Source organism: Acomys minous (genome assembly GCF_964271855.1).
Source record: "Acomys minous genome assembly, chromosome: 5".
Taxonomy (NCBI): Eukaryota; Metazoa; Chordata; class Mammalia; order Rodentia; family Muridae; genus Acomys; species Acomys minous.
The window spans coordinates 82073690-82092959 of record NC_140494.1 but is presented as its reverse complement, the minus strand read 5'-3'; the positions used below and the strand labels follow the sequence as shown (position 1 = coordinate 82092959).

The 19270-nt window shown below is 37.8% G+C and overlaps 1 pseudogene across 1 annotated transcript; it reads left to right on the top strand.

Moving 5' to 3' along the window:
* Nucleotides 1-15531: 15531 nt before the first annotated feature.
* On the top strand, nt 15532-16731 carry LOC311598395 (olfactory receptor 7G2-like; annotated as a pseudogene). The gene is made up of 2 exons: nt 15532-15861; nt 16116-16731. The product of its transcript is annotated as an olfactory receptor 7G2-like (transcript).
* The last annotated feature ends 2539 nt before the right edge of the window (nt 16732-19270 follow it).

Below are 19270 nucleotides of genomic sequence, written 5' to 3'. Positions count from 1 at the left end.
AACAAAAAGAAAGGGTAAGAACCCCTAGGGACAGATTAAATAATACTCTAATGACTTTAAATTCTCTTAATGTTGGTGATGAAGGGACCACAGCTGTTTAGAGACATTGAACTATAGAAAAAACTGAGGAACTAGGACAACCACTATTCTATAAGCTTTGTCAACTCTGAACTGGACACCAGCAATAGTTTTCAGATGGGGCTGAGGTTATGTTTATATCTCTACTGGGAGTGAAAAAACATGGTTACCAATGAAACTTATAAAGATTAGATCTGAACAGGAAAGACCTCTTTGTACCTAAAATCTCACAAGGGAATCTTAAGGGCTACCTGGTCCTTTTAAGATGACATTTTTTCATACAGTTTGGAGATATAATGGCCTCTTCTAGCCTGTTGGTTTCCATGCAAGCAGAGCACTCTATAATTTGTACACCTAGCCTGTTCCATATATATACCTATGCTAATAATTTCAAAATTTGCTTATTTTCAGAGCAAAAACAGGACAATGATGAAGACAAAGCAAGCAGCCTAGGTGATTCAACCTCAAAGACTGCCTCTGGTGCAACGAGTAGGGTGACTTGAATACTGTTTCCTTGACAAATTATATATTTACAGATATACCTATGCTAATAATTTTAAATTTTGCTTATTTTCAGAGCAAAAGAAAAAAAGCAGGACAATAATGAAAACTGAACCTCTGCCTCTGGCACTACTGTTTCTTCAAGAAATTGCATGCATGCCAACACTAAAAAGGGCTAGCCCAAAGGATTGGTCCTAAAAAGATTGGACAAAAACTGATACAGCTAGCTTTTTCAATGCTTGGCCAATAGTCTGTTTTTTTTTCTAAAGGGTACTAAAAAGATCTTTTTTACCTTCAGACAACAAAAAGTAATTTTGAAAATATGACACCCCCATTCCCCATAGGTGGGATAGGGTTTTTTGTGAGTTATCAATGTTCATTTTTGCCTAAGAGGGTTAACTATAAGTTAATAAAAGTTTCATTTTGGGATTATTTTCTTCTATCCTTCCTTCTCTCTTATCTTTCTATCCCATCTAACACTAGGGGGAAAAGAGAGAAGGAGGGGAGGATATAGATTTATAGAATAAAAGGTAGATTATTGACTCTACTAGCCTCAAATATCTTACATTGCTATTGTTGATTGATGAAAATTTAAGACTACTATTTTATTCAACTTTTGCTTTATGTATTGTATATTATATGTCAATAAAATTTTATATTGTATATTGTATGCTAATAGAAACTTAAGATCGATTTATTCAGCATTTACTTAATATGTTACTCATGTGCAACTCATTTGAAAAGGTGATGTCTTATAAAAGCTAAATGTTATAACCTGTTCAGGATGATGAGATAAAAGTAGGTATGTAGTTACCTATAAATTTTACTAGATACTAAATTACTTAATCACAGAATACATTTTATTTAGTTTCTTGTGTATGTCTTTAAAGAAGTAGATTGATAATTGTAAGAATAGATAGAAAGATGATCTTCAAACACTTCAGAGATCCACAGAATATGGCATTTAATGATAAAGTGCTTTTCTGACAAAGAGTGACGTCCTTTCCTGGTGGCATCTCCAGCCTACATAAATGAAGATGAGGGCATCAAGAGATGAGGGTGGCAGAATAGCCACTGAACAGAGGAACAGCTCTTATCCCTGCTGCTGCTGACAGACTAATTGTCTGCTATTATAAGAGTAATTCTGAGAAGTTGATTGTCCAGCTTTGCAGAGACTAGGTAGGCCAGGCCTCCAGGATTCCTGCTTGACAGAACAGTTTATTGGATGTTACAGGCCAGCAGGGCTGAAGACTGAATGTGCCAACAATGGAGGGAATCCGATGACTATCCAAGTGGTCAGCTCTCTCTGTTCTATCTACATATGGAAATTGTTCACCTGCACTTCCTTTACATTAGATAACATTTCTTTCTTGAGTCTCTGATGGGATTGAAGACTAGATAGCCACCATATTACTATAAGTTTTAGTTTAAGAATTAAAAACACATTTATAGATTGATATTTGTGATTACTAATGAAGATACCTTAGAAAACTTTAGACAACAGTAAAGGACTCTTTTGGAGAGGCTAGTGGAATACTTTCTCCAAGGTTAACAACTACAAAAGGACTAGGTTATGTATTTGATACCTGATGATTCTGTGTATATGTATATTTATGTACGGTTCTTAATTATTTTTTAAAATAAAAGGGGGATGTGTGAAAGAACATGACTGAGTCCCAGGTGAAAGTAGTATAAGGGGAGCTTTGCACCATTGACAGACCCCTGAGATCCCACTGAGAGAAGCACCTTTGATAGACAGAGAGGAGCCCTTTGGGCCCAGGACACCAGCTGGGCAGAGAGATGAGAGAGATACTGATTACTTCTATCAGGGAGAGGATCTGTGTGCAGGCCTGGAGATGCTAAGGCATTTACCCCAATGAAGTGATACCTGGAAGGTTGTCTTGTTCTCCTTAACCTCCTTTCCCTCCTGTTTAGGATAGTATGGTTATAAGGAAGATACCTTTGTTTAATAATTTCATAATAAAATCTAATTGTTAAGGAACCAGAGAAAACATTTTTCTTTATGCCTGTCTTGACCCATGTTTTATTCAGTAGAGAGTTGTTCTGTTTACAGGTGTTTGTAAGCTTCTTGGTATTTACTTTGTTGTTGATACCAAGCTTTGATCTGTGGTGGTCAGCTAGTATGCAAGGGATTTTTCTTTTATTGTTGGATATTTGCTTTGTGTTTGATTGTGTGGTCAATTTTGGGGACAGTTTCATGAAGTGCTGAGACAAAATTCTATCCTTTCTGTTTGGGTGATGTTGAAATAACCAGTTGGCTTCATCTAGTCCCAGCAGTTTTCTGTTTAGTTTCTGTCTGAATGGCCATTTTATTGGCAAGAGTGGGGTATTTAAGTCTTCCACTACCACTATGTGATAGTCAATTTGTTTGAAGCTATAGAAGTTTTTCTTTTTTACAAACTTGGGTGTGCTTATGTTTGGAACATAAATGTCAATGATTAAAATGTCATATGGGTAGTTTTTTCGTTTAATAAATATGTGGTGTCTTTCCCTATCTCTTCTTATTTCCTTTTGTTAGATGTCTGTTTTTTCAGATGTTAAAATTGTGACACCAATGTTTCTTGGGCTCATTGTCTTGAAATATCTTTTTACACCCCTTTACACTGAGGCGATACCTATTCTTGCCTCTAAATTTTGTTTCTTGTATGAAGGGGAAGTATGCATCCTGTTTGTGGAGCCATTCTGTTAGTCTCTGACTCTTTTTCGGAGAATTGATGCCACTGATAATGCAAGATACCAGAGAGCAATGAGTGTTGATGACTGTTACCTTGTTGTTTGTTTATTTTTTGTGTGGAGGGCAGAGGTGTTTGCTCTCCTTCTTTTGACTTTGTTAGTCTGGGATTATTTATTTTGTAATTTTACTTCTTTACTTTGGGGTTTTCCTTTCAGCACCTTTTGTAGCGATGAATTTGTAGATAAGCATTGCTTCAATTGGGTTTCACCATGGGATATCTTATTTTCTCTATTTGTGGTGAATGGATATTTTGTTGGGTAAAGCACTCTGTCTGGGTTAGCGTTTCTTGTCTTTTATAATCTACAGAATGTCCAGGCATTTCTGCCTTTTAGAATCTCCATTAAAGACTGGAATTCCAAGATGGCGCCGACCAGTAGGCACCATAGCTGATCTTCTCTGAGGAGACCAGGGACTTGAATGGAACCACAGACTGCTGGATTTTGAGAACTGTAGGTGAGTGGGGCCCCAAACTCCGCAGACCACCAGGGGGTCCAACCCCGGGACAAGCGACAGCCCCGAGGGCTAAACGCACTCCCCAAACTCTGAAAAGGAATCCACAATCAAGCTGTAGCCAGCACAAAAAACCCAAATTCGCCATTTGGGGAGGAGATTTTCCGGAGCCCCAAGCCTGAGGAGTCTCAGCGAATAGGGTGAAACTACCATTGATCCTGTACATCCACACCGCGCCGAACTGCGGACGGCACCTGCCTAACCCGGGTGGAAACACAGGTGGCGAGTCTCACCAAAACCAACTAGATCTGGGGACCGCGTCCGCGTCCTGCGCTCAAGCTGAAGCCAGACACAAAGGTTTGGACCCTGCAAACTGGGGCAGTTAGCAACCGGCGTGGTCTGCTCCCACAGCCCAGTGGGTCCGCCCACGTTATAGGGAGCCGAGGGTCACGCTTGCAGGGACTAACTACTGCCCTAAAGGGAACTGGCAGTACTCCGGCAGGAGATTCACGCCAGTGGTCTGAACTGCCTTTGGCGCCAGCTGCGTGGCCCGACTGCCGGCAATCCCCAAACAACTGAACTAACTGGGCCCATCTTTGTGGGCCCGCGACAGATCCACCCAGGTTATCGGGAGCTGTGGGTCTTACTGGCAGGGAATAACTGCTGCCCTAAGGTGACGCACGCTGCCTTTCTCTAGCAGAAAGGGAAAATACAGGAGATTTGTCGCCAGCCAAGGGGACGAGCTGCTGGCTCTGACTGGGCTCTACCTGAACAATAGACCTAGCAGGGGTCATTCTTGCGCGCCCTCGTTAGGACCGCCCACTTTATCCGGAGCTGTGGGCCTTGCTGGCAGGGAATAACTGCTGCCTTAAAGCGTCTGGGAGCGGTCTAACCTGCTTTTGTCCCCAGCCACGGGGACGAGCTGCTGGCTCTGACTGGGCTCTACCTGAACAATAGACCTAGCAGGGGTCATTCTTGCGCGCCCTCGTTAGGACCGCCCACTTTATCCGGAGCTGTGGGCCTTGCTGGCAGGGAATAACTGCTGCCTTAAAGCGTCTGGGAGCGGTCTAACCTGCTTTTGTCCCCAGCCACGGGGACGAACTGCTGGCTCTGACTGGGCTCTCCCTAGCTGTATCCCACAATATAGGGAGCTGAGGCTCATATGTGCAGGGTATAACCGCTAATTTATAGCAAGCTGGGAGTGGCCTGGCATACAGGGGCATGGAAACTGCTACCTCCTCAGATACTCCCAGTGGCCTGAAACCGTATGGTTACAGGCACAGATCCTGTAATCTCCAACAGGCAGATCCTAGCTGTGTCAGCTCCTGCAGACCCAGCAAGAACTCCCAAATTCATGGGAAAGGCTGAACGCTCCTAAGACAGCTACAACCCAGAAGATCTGATCCACCTGGGGTCTTGGCTACAAAGCAACAGGAAAGACAGACAGCTGGGATCAACCTACACAACCAGAGAGCTTGTGTGCTGACCTTACTCTAGATCCCAATACTGCTGACTTGAGATACAGCAGTAAGGGGAAAAGGCCCAAACAGAAACCTACTTCGCGGGACTCAGCCTGGAGCCTAAGGTGTTGAGAAAAATCTACAGGAGTAGAATCTGATTCACCAGCCTGGTCCAGGGAAGTACTCCCTGTTCCCCACAGATTCACCAAAATGACAAAGGGACAACGATAGAATGCTAACAAAAACCAAAACAGGATGGCATCTCCAGATCCCAGCAATCCTAATGAAAACAACCTGGAGAACCCAACATCAATGGATATACATGAAAACCACCTCAAATCCTTAGTAAGTAAGATGATATTGGAAGAATCAAATAAATTTTGTAAACAAATGCAGGAGGAAGCAAACAAGAGGGCTGATGACTTAAAAGAGTCATATAAAGAGGCATTTGAAGAATTTCAGAAAAACACAAATAACCAGATGAAGGAAATTATTAAAACAGTTCAAGACCTGAAGATAAAAATGGAAGAAATAATAAAAGAACGCACGGAAGAAAAACGCGATCGAGAAGCATCAGAAAAGAAAGCAAACATCTCAGAGGTGGCCTTATCTAACAGATTGCAAGAAATGGAAGAACGAATATCAGGACTTGAAGATACAATCGCACAATTGGAAACAATCATCCAGGATAATGCTAAATCTGAAAAGTTCCTGACACAAAGCGTTCATGAAATAAAAGACAACATGAAAAGACGAAACTTGAGAATAATAGGGATAGAGGAAAGAGAAGGTAACCGACTCCACAGCCCAGAAAATATCTTTAACCGAATAATAGAAGAAAATTTCCCCAATTTGAAGAAGGAGATGCATACGAACATACAAGAGGCCTACAGAACACCAAATAGAATAGACCCAAAAAGAAAATCTTCCCGCCACATAATAATAACAACACAAAATATACAGAACAAGGAAAAAATATTAAAAGCGGCAAGAGAAAAAGGACGAGTAACATATGAAGGCAAACCTATCAGAATCACTCCTGACTTCTCAGCAGAGACCATGAAAGCCAGAAGGGCCTGGACAGAGGTTCTGCAAACGCTAAGAGAACACAGATACCAGGCAAGACTACTATATCCAGCAAAATTATCAATAACCATTGGAGGTGAAGACAAGATATTCCATGACAAAAACAAATTCACACAATACCTAGCAACAAATCCGGCTTTACAGAAGTTACTAGAAGGAAAACTCCACCCCAACCGGTCAAACTACAACCAAAAATACATAAGAAATAAATAACTACACCATTGCAAAATCACAACTTCACAAAAACCCGATTGTTATAAATACCAAAAATGAAGGGACTTACCAATCACTGGTCATTAATATCTCTCAACATTAATGGTCTCAACTCTCCAATAAAAAGACACAGACTAACAGAGTGGATGCATAAACACGACCCAACATTCTTCTGCATTCAAGAAACACATCTCAACCACAAGGACAGACATTGCCTCAGAGTGAAAGGTTGGGGAAAAATATTCCAAGCAAATGGTCACAAGAAACAAGCTGGGGTAGCTATTCTAATATCTAATAAAATAGACTTTCAACCAAAATTAGTCAAAAGAGACAAGGATGGTCACTTCATACTTGTCAAAGGTAAAGTCAACCAGGAAAACATCACGATTTTGAACATCTATGCTCCGAATACAAGGGCTCCGACATTTGTAAAAGAGTTATTAACAAAGCTTGCCCCATTCATCGATACCCACACATTAATAGTGGGAGATTTCAACACCCCACTTTCACTCAAGGATAGGACTTTGATTTCAAAACTAAGCCGGGAAATAACTTCATTAACCAATGTCATGAATCAAATGGATCTAACAGATATCTACAGAACTTTCCACCCAAACGCAAAGGAGTATACCTTTTTCTCAGCACCCCATGGAACGTTCTCTAAAATTGATCACATAGTTGGTCACGAAGCAAACCTCAACAGATACAAGAAGATTGAAATAATACCTTGTATCTTATCAGATCACCATGGTCTAAGGCTGGACTTCAACAACAATAGAAATAACAAAAAGCATACCAACACGTGGAAACTAAACAACTTTCTACTTAATGACACATGGGTCACGGAAGAAATAAGGGAAGAAATAAAAGACTTCCTGAAATTCAATGAAAATGATGGAACAACATACCCAAATTTGTGGGACACCTTGAAAGCAGTGCTAAGAGGAAAATTCATAGCACTAAGTGCCTTTAAAAAGAAAATGGAGTCATCCCACATAAACAACCTAACAACACATCTGGAAGCCCTAGAAAAAAAAGAAGCAGAAACACCCAAGAGGAGTAGACGCCTGGAAATAATCAAACTCAGGGCTGAAATCAATAAATTAGAAACAAAGACAACAATCCAAAGAATCAACAAAACCAAGAGCTGGTTCTTTGAGAAAATTAACAAGATAGACAAACCGTTAGCCAATCTAACTAAAAGACAAAGAAAAGCTATCCAAATTAACAAAATCAGAAATGAAAAGGGAGACATAACAACAGACACTGAAGAAATACAAAGAATCGTAAGGACCTACTTCAAAGACATTTATGCCACAAAATTTGAAAATTTAAGGGAAATGGACAAATTTCTCGACCGATTCCATTTACCAAAATTGAACCAAGACCAGATAAACAAATTAAATAGCCCTATTTCGCCTATAGAAATAGAAGCAACCATTGATAGTCTTCCAACCAAAAAAAGCCCAGGGCCAGATGGTTTCAGCGCAGAATTCTACCAGTCCTTCAAAGAGGAGCTAATACCGATACTATTCAAGCTATTCCGAAAGATAGAAATGGATGGAATATTACCAAACTCCTTTTATGAGGCCACAGTCACATTGATACCTAAACCCCACAAAGACCCAACAAAAAAAGAGAATTTCAGACCAATTTCTCTTATGAACATCGATGCAAAAATACTCAACAAAATACTCGCAAAGCGAATACAACAGCATATCAAAGACATCATTCACCATGACCAGGTAGGCTTCATTCCAGGAATGCAGGGATGGTTTAACATACGGAAATCCATCAATGTAATCCACCATATAAACAAACTGAAAGAGAAAAACCATATGATCATCTCTTTAGATGCAGAAAAAGCATTTGACAAAATCCAACACCCATTTATGTTTAAAGTTCTGGAGAGATCGGGAATACAAGGCACTTTTCTAAACACAATAAAGGCTATATATAGCAAACCAATAGCCAACATTAAATTAAATGGAGAGATACTCAAGGAAATCCCTCTAAAATCAGGGACCAGACAAGGCTGCCCACTTTCCCCATACCTCTTTAATATAGTTCTTGAAGTTCTAGCCAGAGCAATAAGACATCAAAAGGAGATCAAGGGGATCCAAATGGGAAAGGAAGAAGTAAAATTATCCCTATTTGCAGATGATATGATAGTGTATATAAGTGACCCCCAAAATTCCACCAGAGAACTCCTACAGCTGATAAACACCTTCAGCAAATTGGCAGGATACAAAATAAACTCAAAAAAGTCAGTAGCTTTCCTATATACAAATGACAAACAGGCAGAGGAAGAAATTAGAAAAATTACTCCCTTCACGATAGCCACTAGCAATATAAAATATCTAGGAATAACCCTAACCAAGCAAGTGAAGGATTTATTTGAAAAAAACTTTAAACCTCTGAAGAAAGAGATTGAAAATGACATCAGAAGATGGCGGGATCTACCATGTTCGTGGATTGGAAGAATCAACATAGTAAAAATGGCCATCTTACCAAAAGCAATTTACAGATTCAATGCAATCCCTATCAGAATACCTACTAAATATTTTGAAGATATTGAAAGAACAATTCTCAACTTCATATGGAGAAACAAAAAGCCCAGAATAGCAAAAACAATCCTTTACAATAAAAGATCCGCTGGAGGAATCTCCATACCTGATCTCAAGTTGTACTATAGAGCAACAGTAATTAAAACAGCATGGTACTGGCACAGCAATAGGCTAGTGGATCAATGGAATCGAACTGAAGACCCAGAGATGAATCCACACACATTTGCTCACCTGATTTTCGACAAAGAAGCCAAATCCATTCAATGGAAAAACGACAGCATCTTCAACAAATGGTGCTGGTCTAACTGGATGTCTACATGTAGAAAAATGCAATTAGACCCCTATTTGTCACCATGCACAAAACTCAAGTCCAAGTGGATTAAAGACCTCAACTTAAAACCACAGACATTAACCCAGTTAGAGGAAAAAGTGGGGAAGAGTCTGGAACTCATAGGCACAGGAGACAACTTCCTGAACAGAACACCAACAGCCCAGGCCTTAACATCAACAATTAATAAATGGGACCTCATGAGGCTGAGAAGCTTCTGTAAGGCTGGTGACACTGTCAAGAGAACAAAGCGACAGCCTACAGACTGGGAAAAGATCATCACCGACTCTTCATCTGACAAAGGTCTAATATCCAAAATATATAAAGAACTTAAGAAATTAAACACCACCAAACCAAATAACCCAATAGAGAAATGGGGCGCAGAGCTAAACAGAGAATTCTCAACAGAGGAATATCAAATGGCTGAGAAACACTTAAAGAAATGCTTGACCTCCTTAGTCATCAGAGAAATGCAAATCAAAACGACACTGAGATTCCATCTTACACCCATCAGAATGGCTAAGATCAATAACTCAACTGACACCTCATGCTGGCGAGGGTGTGGAGAAAGAGGAACACTCCTGCATTGCTGGTGGGAATGCAAACTAGTACAACCACTTTGGAAAGCTATCTGGTGCTTTCTCAGAAAAATGGGAATAGGGCTTCCTCAAGACCCAGCCATTCCACTCCTTGGAATATACCCAGAGGATGTACTACCACACAACAGGGACATATGCTCAACCATGTTCATAGCTGCCTTATTCATAATAGCCAGAACTTGGAAACAACCTACGTGTCCCTCAACAGAAGAATGGATGAAGAAACTGTGGTACATTTACACTATGGAATACTACTCAGCTATTAAAAACAAGGAATTTCCAAAATTTGTGGACAAATGGATTGAACTAGAAATTGTCATAATGAGTGAGTTCACACAGAAGCAAAAAGAGCTAAATGGTATATACTCACTTATATCGAGACACTAGCCCAAGGTGTACGTCCCCATGAAAAACTGTACCTACCAGAATAATGGGTAAGAGGGGAGGACATCCTATTGAAACTTTAGGTGTGAGAAGCCTGGGAGAAAGAGGAAATGGAAGGATCCAGTGGGTCCTGGAAAACTACAGGCGAGTCTGGGCCCTGGGGTCCTCCGCAAACTGTGGCAACAGCCAAGGAAAAAATAGGCAGTAAAAACCTTGAACCCCTACCCGGACTAGCCGATGGACATTCTCCACTGTTGAGTGGAGAAGAAGATCTAACTCTCACACAAACTCTGGTGCCCCATATTTGATCATGTCCCTTGGATGGAGATGCCTGGTGGCACTCAGAGGAAAGATAATAGGTCACCAAGGAGAGACTTGATACAGTATGAGCATATTCAGGGGGAGGAGATCCCCCTCAGACACAGACATAGGGGAGGGGAGTAGGGGGGGGAAGTGGGAGGAAGGGAGGGATGGGAGGATACATGGGATGGGCTAACAACTGAGATGTAATATGTATAAATTAATAAAAATGTATTAAAAAGAAAAAAATAAAATAAATCACCAAGAAGAAAAAAAAAAAAAAAAAAAAAAAAAAAAAAAAGAATCTCCATTAAAAAGTCAAATAAAATTTTAAATGGTCTGCATCTATATGTTACTTGGTCTTTTTCTCTCGCAATTTTTAATATTTATTTCTGTTCTGTACATTTTCTCTTTTGATTATTATGTACTGAAGGAACTTTCTTTTCTAGTAAAGTTTATTTGATGACATGTATGATTTGTATACCATGATGGGCATTATGTTCTTTAGGAAATTTTCTTTTATGATTTTGTGGATAATATTTTCTGTGCCTTTGACACAGAATAATATTCTTATTATTCTTAGATTTGGTCTTTAAATACTGTCCCAGGTTTCCTGTGTATTTTGTTATAAATGTTTTCTAGACATAATATTTTTTGACTGTTGAATCCATTTCTTCTATCATTTCTTCAATGTCTGATGTTTTTCTTCCTTCTTATTTTATTCTGTTTGTAAAGCATGCCTCTGTGTTTCTTGTTTGAGTTTCTAAATTTTTAATTTAGGGATCTCCATCAGTTTGGATTTTCTTTATTCCACTTCCACTTTTAGGTCTTTACTGTTAGTTAATTTCCTTCTACTGTTTGTGCTTCCATGAATTTCTTTAAGGGATTCATTCATTTCCTTCTTAATGACTTCTACCCTGTACATAAAGGCTTTTAAGGGACTTTTATTTTTTGCTTCCATGATGTTGGTATATTTATGTCCTGATGTGGTAGTGTTGCTGGGCTTTATTGGGGACATTATCCTAGCCATCACTGATTACGTTTTTCTGCTAGAGTCTAACGCATCTGGGATTGGGAAAATTGGAATTCTAGGTGTTGATATCTGGGGTTTTGGAGGTGGTGTGCATTTTGTTTCTTGCTTTTTGTTTTCTCTGTGGTTATGAGAAGAGAGTGGTGGATGTGTGTTGCCTATAGAAAAATTATCAGGAGTCCTGATAAGTGTTGGCGATGGGGTTCTCAGTAATGTTTATGAGTATTGGTACCAGAGATTTTCAAATGGTTATGGGATGAGGATTATGGAATGGCTTCACAAGAGTGAGGAAAGCATGCTTGTCCACCAGGATCTGCTTAATCCCTTCAAAATCGGGTGCAGAGAGTGAGGAAAGGGCACAGAAAATGTCTGCTACAGAGTTAGAGGTGAGACTGGGGAATTGGACTTCAATGAATGGAGGAAGAGGTAAGATCCACAGTTAGACTATCTGTTTCCCTGCCCATGGTGGTCTGTGTGTTCCCAGGTTCCTGTGTGCGGCTGCTGGAGTTTGGGAGTTGGGACAAAATCATGAGCTGAGAGAAAAAAGTTTGGAGAAGAAGATCTGTGAGATAAACTGGAGATTCGTTCAAGATGGAAGGGAGGGTGCCATATATGCTCTGCTGCAGAGCTGGAAATGAGAGTGTGGGATTATTTGCAGAGCAGAGAGAGAGCTCAGGATGTGAAATTAACCTACCTGCCTCCCTGTCCAGTGGGGCTCATGGGCTCTCAGGAAATGCCTCCTGGAGTTATATGTGGGATAAAGCAATGAGGGGGAAAGGGAGTTTGTGAGAGGTAGATCTGTTGGATCAAGCAGAACTGAAATACCCATGGGGGAAGATGCCACATGTGTTTTGTTCAGGGCTGAGTTTGAGACTAGGGAATTAGATTTGGAGGAATGGAGTGAGAAGTAAAAATCTACAAATTGCCCTACCTTCTTTCTTGGCAAAAGTGCTACTTGTGAATTTAGAATCATTATATATGGTGTTGTTTATTATATATATATATATATATATATATATATATATATATACATATATATATGAATGTATACATATATATTATGTAATATATATCTTTTCTATATGACCATTTTATAACATGGTAGTATATGTATTTTATAATTTAGGAATATTGAAGGGTACAGTACTAGTATAAACTATAAATTTTATGTAATTTTTATGCTCAGTAATCACTGGTAAGCCAGATATTAAGAATAATGTTGCCATTTTTATTTGATTACTCATAATACTTTTTAAGTTGTTCAGTGTAACATAGATGGCCTATCTATTTGCCAAAATCTATTTATATTGTTTGAATATATTATCCCTTCTTATTTGTATAGTTAATATATTTTCTAACCCTTATATTAGTAAGACAAATACTTAAAATATTTTAATTATTTTATTTATATTTTGAAATTATAATTACATTATCTTCCTGCCGCTTCCTCTCTCCGGACTTCTAGTCTTAAATATGGTATTACAATAATCAATCCTTTACAGAAAGGACCAAGATATGCTGATGTATGCAAGATACTTTTTATGAATATGTTTAAAAACTGTATAGGATAGATTATATCTTATATTTACCCTACTTTTGTGACATAATCAGCAAAGAAAACTTCCTCTTCAGGTTGTTATTTCCTTAAGGATTCCTTCTGTTCTGTTGCCACCTGAGAGCCAAATGGACTCCACTTAATTAGGACTTTCAGAAACCAAAGCCCAGTGGGCCATTACCAATGCATATATTTAACCTGTAATCATAACTTAACTGTCTGTGACAATTAAGTTGGTACAATACTGACAGTAGCCTCAGGAATAGTGATACTGCCTAGGAAGCAAAAGTTATCTATTGAAGCTGTGTTTGCAGAAAGAACAGCATCTGATTCTGATTGTGATTCCAGGAAGAGCTGTATGTTATTCCTTAGTTCTAGTATCCAGGTAACCAGAAAGAATCCCTGCTTATGTTCACCTACATTCATTTATTTGAGAAATCTACACTCTGCTCATGTATCATACATGACCACTAAAACCAGTTTGAACAGAAGTCAACCATTTCTTAGTTTTAAAGAGTATTGTAGAATTTCCCATCATTTTCTATATTGTACTGAACAAAGCAAAACTTTCAGTATCCTATATGTAATATATTCTAATATGTGACTTGCAGTGTTATTGTATCCATTGGCAGAAAAGATCTGTTTTTGCATTTTTGGTGTGTTTTGACATCGATGAGAAAATCAAAGCTGATTCTGAAATAATGATCTTATTTATATTTTTATATCAGTCTATAACTATTTAAAATACACAATGTAGAATATCACAATGTACGAGCAAATAATTATAGCAGTTTATCATTAAAGAGCTTTATGTAGTCCTCTATAAATATGCCTTATGTTCCCATATATATGCACATATATTTATATGTATTGATATATTTAATATAAATATATTAAAGCCTCAAAAGTATAAGGAGTATTAAATTCAGTTTCAAGATTCTACTTGGAACATGAATATTTTTCATATAATTAAAACAATACATGTACATTGTTTTATTTCTTGTCATACATGTAGTAATAAATTTTAATTTATTAATTAATGATAGATGGTCAAATATTTACTCACGATACATGCCATGTAACACATGTTGATATCAAATTGCTATATCCTAATGGTTATTAAAATTGTCTCAAACTACATTTAGGAAATTGTTTTTCTCTAGTCAGTTTTGTTATTTTTTAATTACAATTTTTATTTATGTTTGTGAGTGTGTATGTGTTTGTGTGTTTGTTTGCATGTCTGTGTATGAATGTGGGTATGTGTTTGCCATGGTGTACATGTGGAGGTTAGAAAGCACCTTTTGGATGTTGGTTCTCTTCTTATACCATGTGGGTCTCAGGGTTCAAACCCTGGATGTCAAGCTTTATATAAAGCACCTATTCCTGCTAAGCCATCTTATCAATCATGAACTTATTAATTCTTGTCGCTAACTATATATCCAAATTACTTTAATTGCTAGCTATTTTGTTGCATGTATGTGAGAATGTTAACACTGTTCAGCTACACAGAGATGTTTACTTTTTTGTCTTCTATACATACAAGATTCTAAAGTAAAATTTTAGTCCATGTGTCTTACCTTGAAAATGAAGTTATATATTCAAGGATTCTCTATCATTATTTCATTTTCCAAACATTATTTCCTTCATATTATGAAACTGGAAGGTAGTATGTAATTTTCATGTCATTAACAAATTATAAAATTATGATAAATGCCTCATATATAAAGCTCTGTTTTTTAAGATTCTTGCAATGCTCCCATAAAGACTGATGATGAGTCACAGTCCTGCATATTAAAACACAAATCTTTTTATATAATAATTTCATATTTTGCATACACAAAGCAAGTAATGACACAAAAATTAAAATAATATACATCTAACTTGAAACATTATTGATATTAGTTCTATTTATTTACTCCTATGTTATGAGTCATTTTATTTGATTTGAGGGGCTGGATTTAGAATTTGGAAATTTTTCTGTCATAAATATGTTTTACATAATTACTATCTAGTGTTTAAATGAGGGGAAAAATAAAACATTCAACAAATTTAATATAACAAAAAGAGAGCAGAAAAAAACAAAATAAATGATATGACAAGAAAGTGAAGAGGGAAATCAAGATTGAGAATTATTTCAAAGTGAACATTTTTCTATAGTGAGGTACCCTTGGTAAACTTTTTTATGTCTTAATGCCTGTTTTTTTCCCACAAGTCTCCTACACAACATGGAATCCACAGATCAAACACATGCAATAGAATTCCTGCTCTTGGGACTTGCAGATGATCCAGAATTGCAGCCCATTCTCTTTGGACTGTTCCTGTTTATGTACCTGGTCACGTTTATTGGGAACATACCCATCACCCTGACCATCAGTTCAGATTCCCATTTCCATACCCCCATGTACATTTTTCTATCCAACTTATCCTTGGCTGACATTTGTATAAGCTCAACCACGGTCCCAAAGATGCTCTTGAACATCCAAACACAGGATCAGAGAATAACTTACACAGGCTGCCTCATTCAGGCCTGCTTTGTCTTGCTTTTTTCTGGAATAGTAAATTGTTTACTGCCCCATATTTGACCATGTCCCCTTGATGCGGAGGCCCGGTGGCTTCAGAGGAAGGACAGCAGGCTACCAAGAAAAGACTTTATACCCTATATCCCCCTCAGTCACAGTCATAGAGGAGGGGAATAGGGTAAAAGTGGGAGGGAGGGAGGAATGGGAGGATAGAAAAGATGGGATAACAATTGAGATGTAATATGAATGATTTAATAAATAAATAAATTTTTAAAAATGAATAGAGAAAAAAAAGAAAATTGCTGGCAGCGATGGCCTATGACCGCTATGTGGCCATTTGTCATCCTCTGCGGTACACAGTCATAATGAACTCACACTTCTGTAATCTACTTATTCTGGTTTCTCTCGTCATTAGTGTTGTCAATGCACTACTGCTCAGTCTCATGGTGCTGAAGCTGACTTTCTGCACAGACCTGGAAATCTCCCATTTCTTCTGTGAACTTGCTTAGATCATAAAGCTTGCCTGTTCAGACACTCTGAATATAAATCAATGATATATTGATTTATATTGCAGATTTAATGTTTGGTGGAATTCTTTTCCTCGGAATTTTTCTATCTTATAATGAAATTGTCTCCTCTGTTTTGAAAATTCCATCAGGGCAAGGAAGGTATAAAGCCTTTTCCACCTGTAAGTTTCACCTGTCAGTAGTTTCATTGTTTTATAAGACAGGTTTAGGAATGTACATTAGCTCTGTAGTTACTGAATCACCCAGGAAGACAGCAGTGGCTTCAGTGATGTATTCTATAGTTGCTCAGATGCTGAACCCATTTATCTACAGCCTGAGGAACAGAGACATGAAGGAAGCTTTGAGAAAACTCATTGGTAGAATAGCTTCCCTTATATAACAAGTTTTCCTCTCTGGATGTGGATTTACTTGGTAGAGTTAAGTCACAGTGGCTGGATTTCAAGGGATTCAGAATGACTAAGTTTTATTTATTTATTTTGCCAATGTTTCTAAATGAGCAGGTTACATAATGTCTGGCAAGGTCCGTGTGTGTGTGTGTGTGTGTGTGTGTGTGTGTGTGTGTGCGTGCACGTGCACTTGCATGTGCATGTGCGCATTATCTATGATTTTAGATCTGTGATATTTGGTAAATAATTTTTAACTCAATGAAAAAATTATTTTATTTTGAAATTCAAGTCAATCTACCATTCCAGGTTTCTTTGCCCTGACTCATTTACAAAACCAAGGCTCTTTTATTAAATCCAAAGAACTCCTCCAGGACATTAGTGAAGCATGTACCTTTTAAAAAAGTGCCTGGGTGACATGTCTGAGCATACATGGCCTTGAAAAAAACAGCAGTTTAGAATGAATGCAGTAATTCCCCCCTCCCTATCTGGATTCCCATGAGTGGATGTAGGACTTGCTAGGTTCTTTGAAACCTCCTAGGAATTCTTCAAGATGAATGGGTGAACGTACTCTTATGCACAAATCCATTATATTTGTATTGACAACTTAAACCTGGATGTTTATCCAAACCCACTAGCTGGTTATGTATTGTGACAATCTCTAGAAATAAATTCTAGGCTCCACCTGAATTTTACTTCAGTGCTACTAAATCTTTCTGAGCTACAGTCCTAAGGCACATAAAGTTTTCTCCTTTGGTGAAAATACATACTGGTAATTTTTATAACGGATTTCCTATTATGTATGTTTTTAGAATTTTATATGTGTATAAAATAAAATAATTTACTTATTAATACATTAGAAGTTAGTATATTCAAGCATCAGCATCAAAATTCAACAAGTTTATTTCATGTATGAAATGCTCCAGAAAATTTTTTGTGTGAGTCTTGTTTTGCATGTACCTCATTGTAAACAGAAGATACACAGATATTTTACTTAAAATATGCTTTAGTTTATCAGTGTTATTAATAATAATTCACACCTAATATATCTTTTTGACAAATTCCTGCCTCCTTTAATCAAACGTTTGTAGTTTTGTCTTAAATATGAGGTATGTGACAGCACAGTGTATGCAGTTTACCAAATCTCCTCCTATACCAAAAATTGTGGACAATGTAGATCTTAATTCAATATTAATAACAGTAACAATATTAACAGAAAATGTAAATGAGCACAAAAATGATACCTGCACATGTATATCAATGGGCAATGACAGTCCCTAAGAATGGAACAAAATGTTGCCAATGTATGATTGATAATGGGAAATATGATATGTGAACACAATGTACTTGATAAGAAACTTTTCTGGATACTGGAGAATTGCAGAACACAGACACACAGACACACACACACACACACACACACACACACACACACACACACACACTCATGCCCGATAAGACACCCATAATAAAAGTTACTTTTGAATAGGCTTGGTGAACCAGTAAATTTCTGTTGTGATCACTAACAGATGGATAGTTGAGGAGCTATTTATAGGCACAAGGATGACTCAACAAATCTATAACGCTAAAAGAACATTCCAGCACAGGTAAATGCTCATGAAACCCACAACCCCAAGCTTACTATATGATTTGAAAGAAACTTCACAGTCCCAAGTATAGACATTTCAGTCTGTTTTCTGCTTTAGTAGCCCTGAGGCTGATCTTCTGAGTCTTGCAAATTTCAGGATTCCCAGTCATGAGAAGCTTGTTTTCTTCCACAGTTTCAGCAGTTCCCCAACCCCACATACAGAAGTTTCAGTGCAGAGGAAACTGCTACACAACACAGCAGGATGTTACGTACTTTGAAAGCCATCTGTGAAACATGAATACCACTGCAAAATCTTATGGAAAGTAGAGCAAGCCAAACAAAAAGAACTAGTCCTTCTGCTTTTGTATGGTAAGATTTGTAAAAGTGACCTGAACACAGAATGCCAAAAATAAGAGAGAATAGTCAGTGTGGGAGAATACAGTGAGTACGGGGGCCTGGGTTTGAGCAGTGCGCATGGTCTTTCCTCATAGAAATGTATAAAATTTCTTTTGTATATGCAAAACACATGTTAATTTAAAAACTACAAACAAAACCTTTCTAAAATTAAATTCTTACTCTAGCTGCAGCCTCATTTTCAGTATTTTTTGCAAGAACATCTTGCCAAAGTTATATCTTTGGTGTCTTAATTTTATACACTGCTTTTGCTTTTCAATTTTAATGAAGTAAGTGGTTAGTCAAATAACGGCTCCCTCCAGCATACTTCAAATAGAGTGGAACATCTGACCCTTTGATTAAAACAACTTCAGAGATGATGATAACACCTTCAAAAGTGATGTGGGTGGGAGTTAGTTCTTGCTACAGAAGATTATTTGCACAAAGAAGGCATTGCTAGGTGTTTAGTCACTAATGTGTGTCTTTTCTTGAGAAGGTACTTTGGACTGCTAAAGATTTAGATACTTACATTACCTGGAAATTTTCTTCTTTCT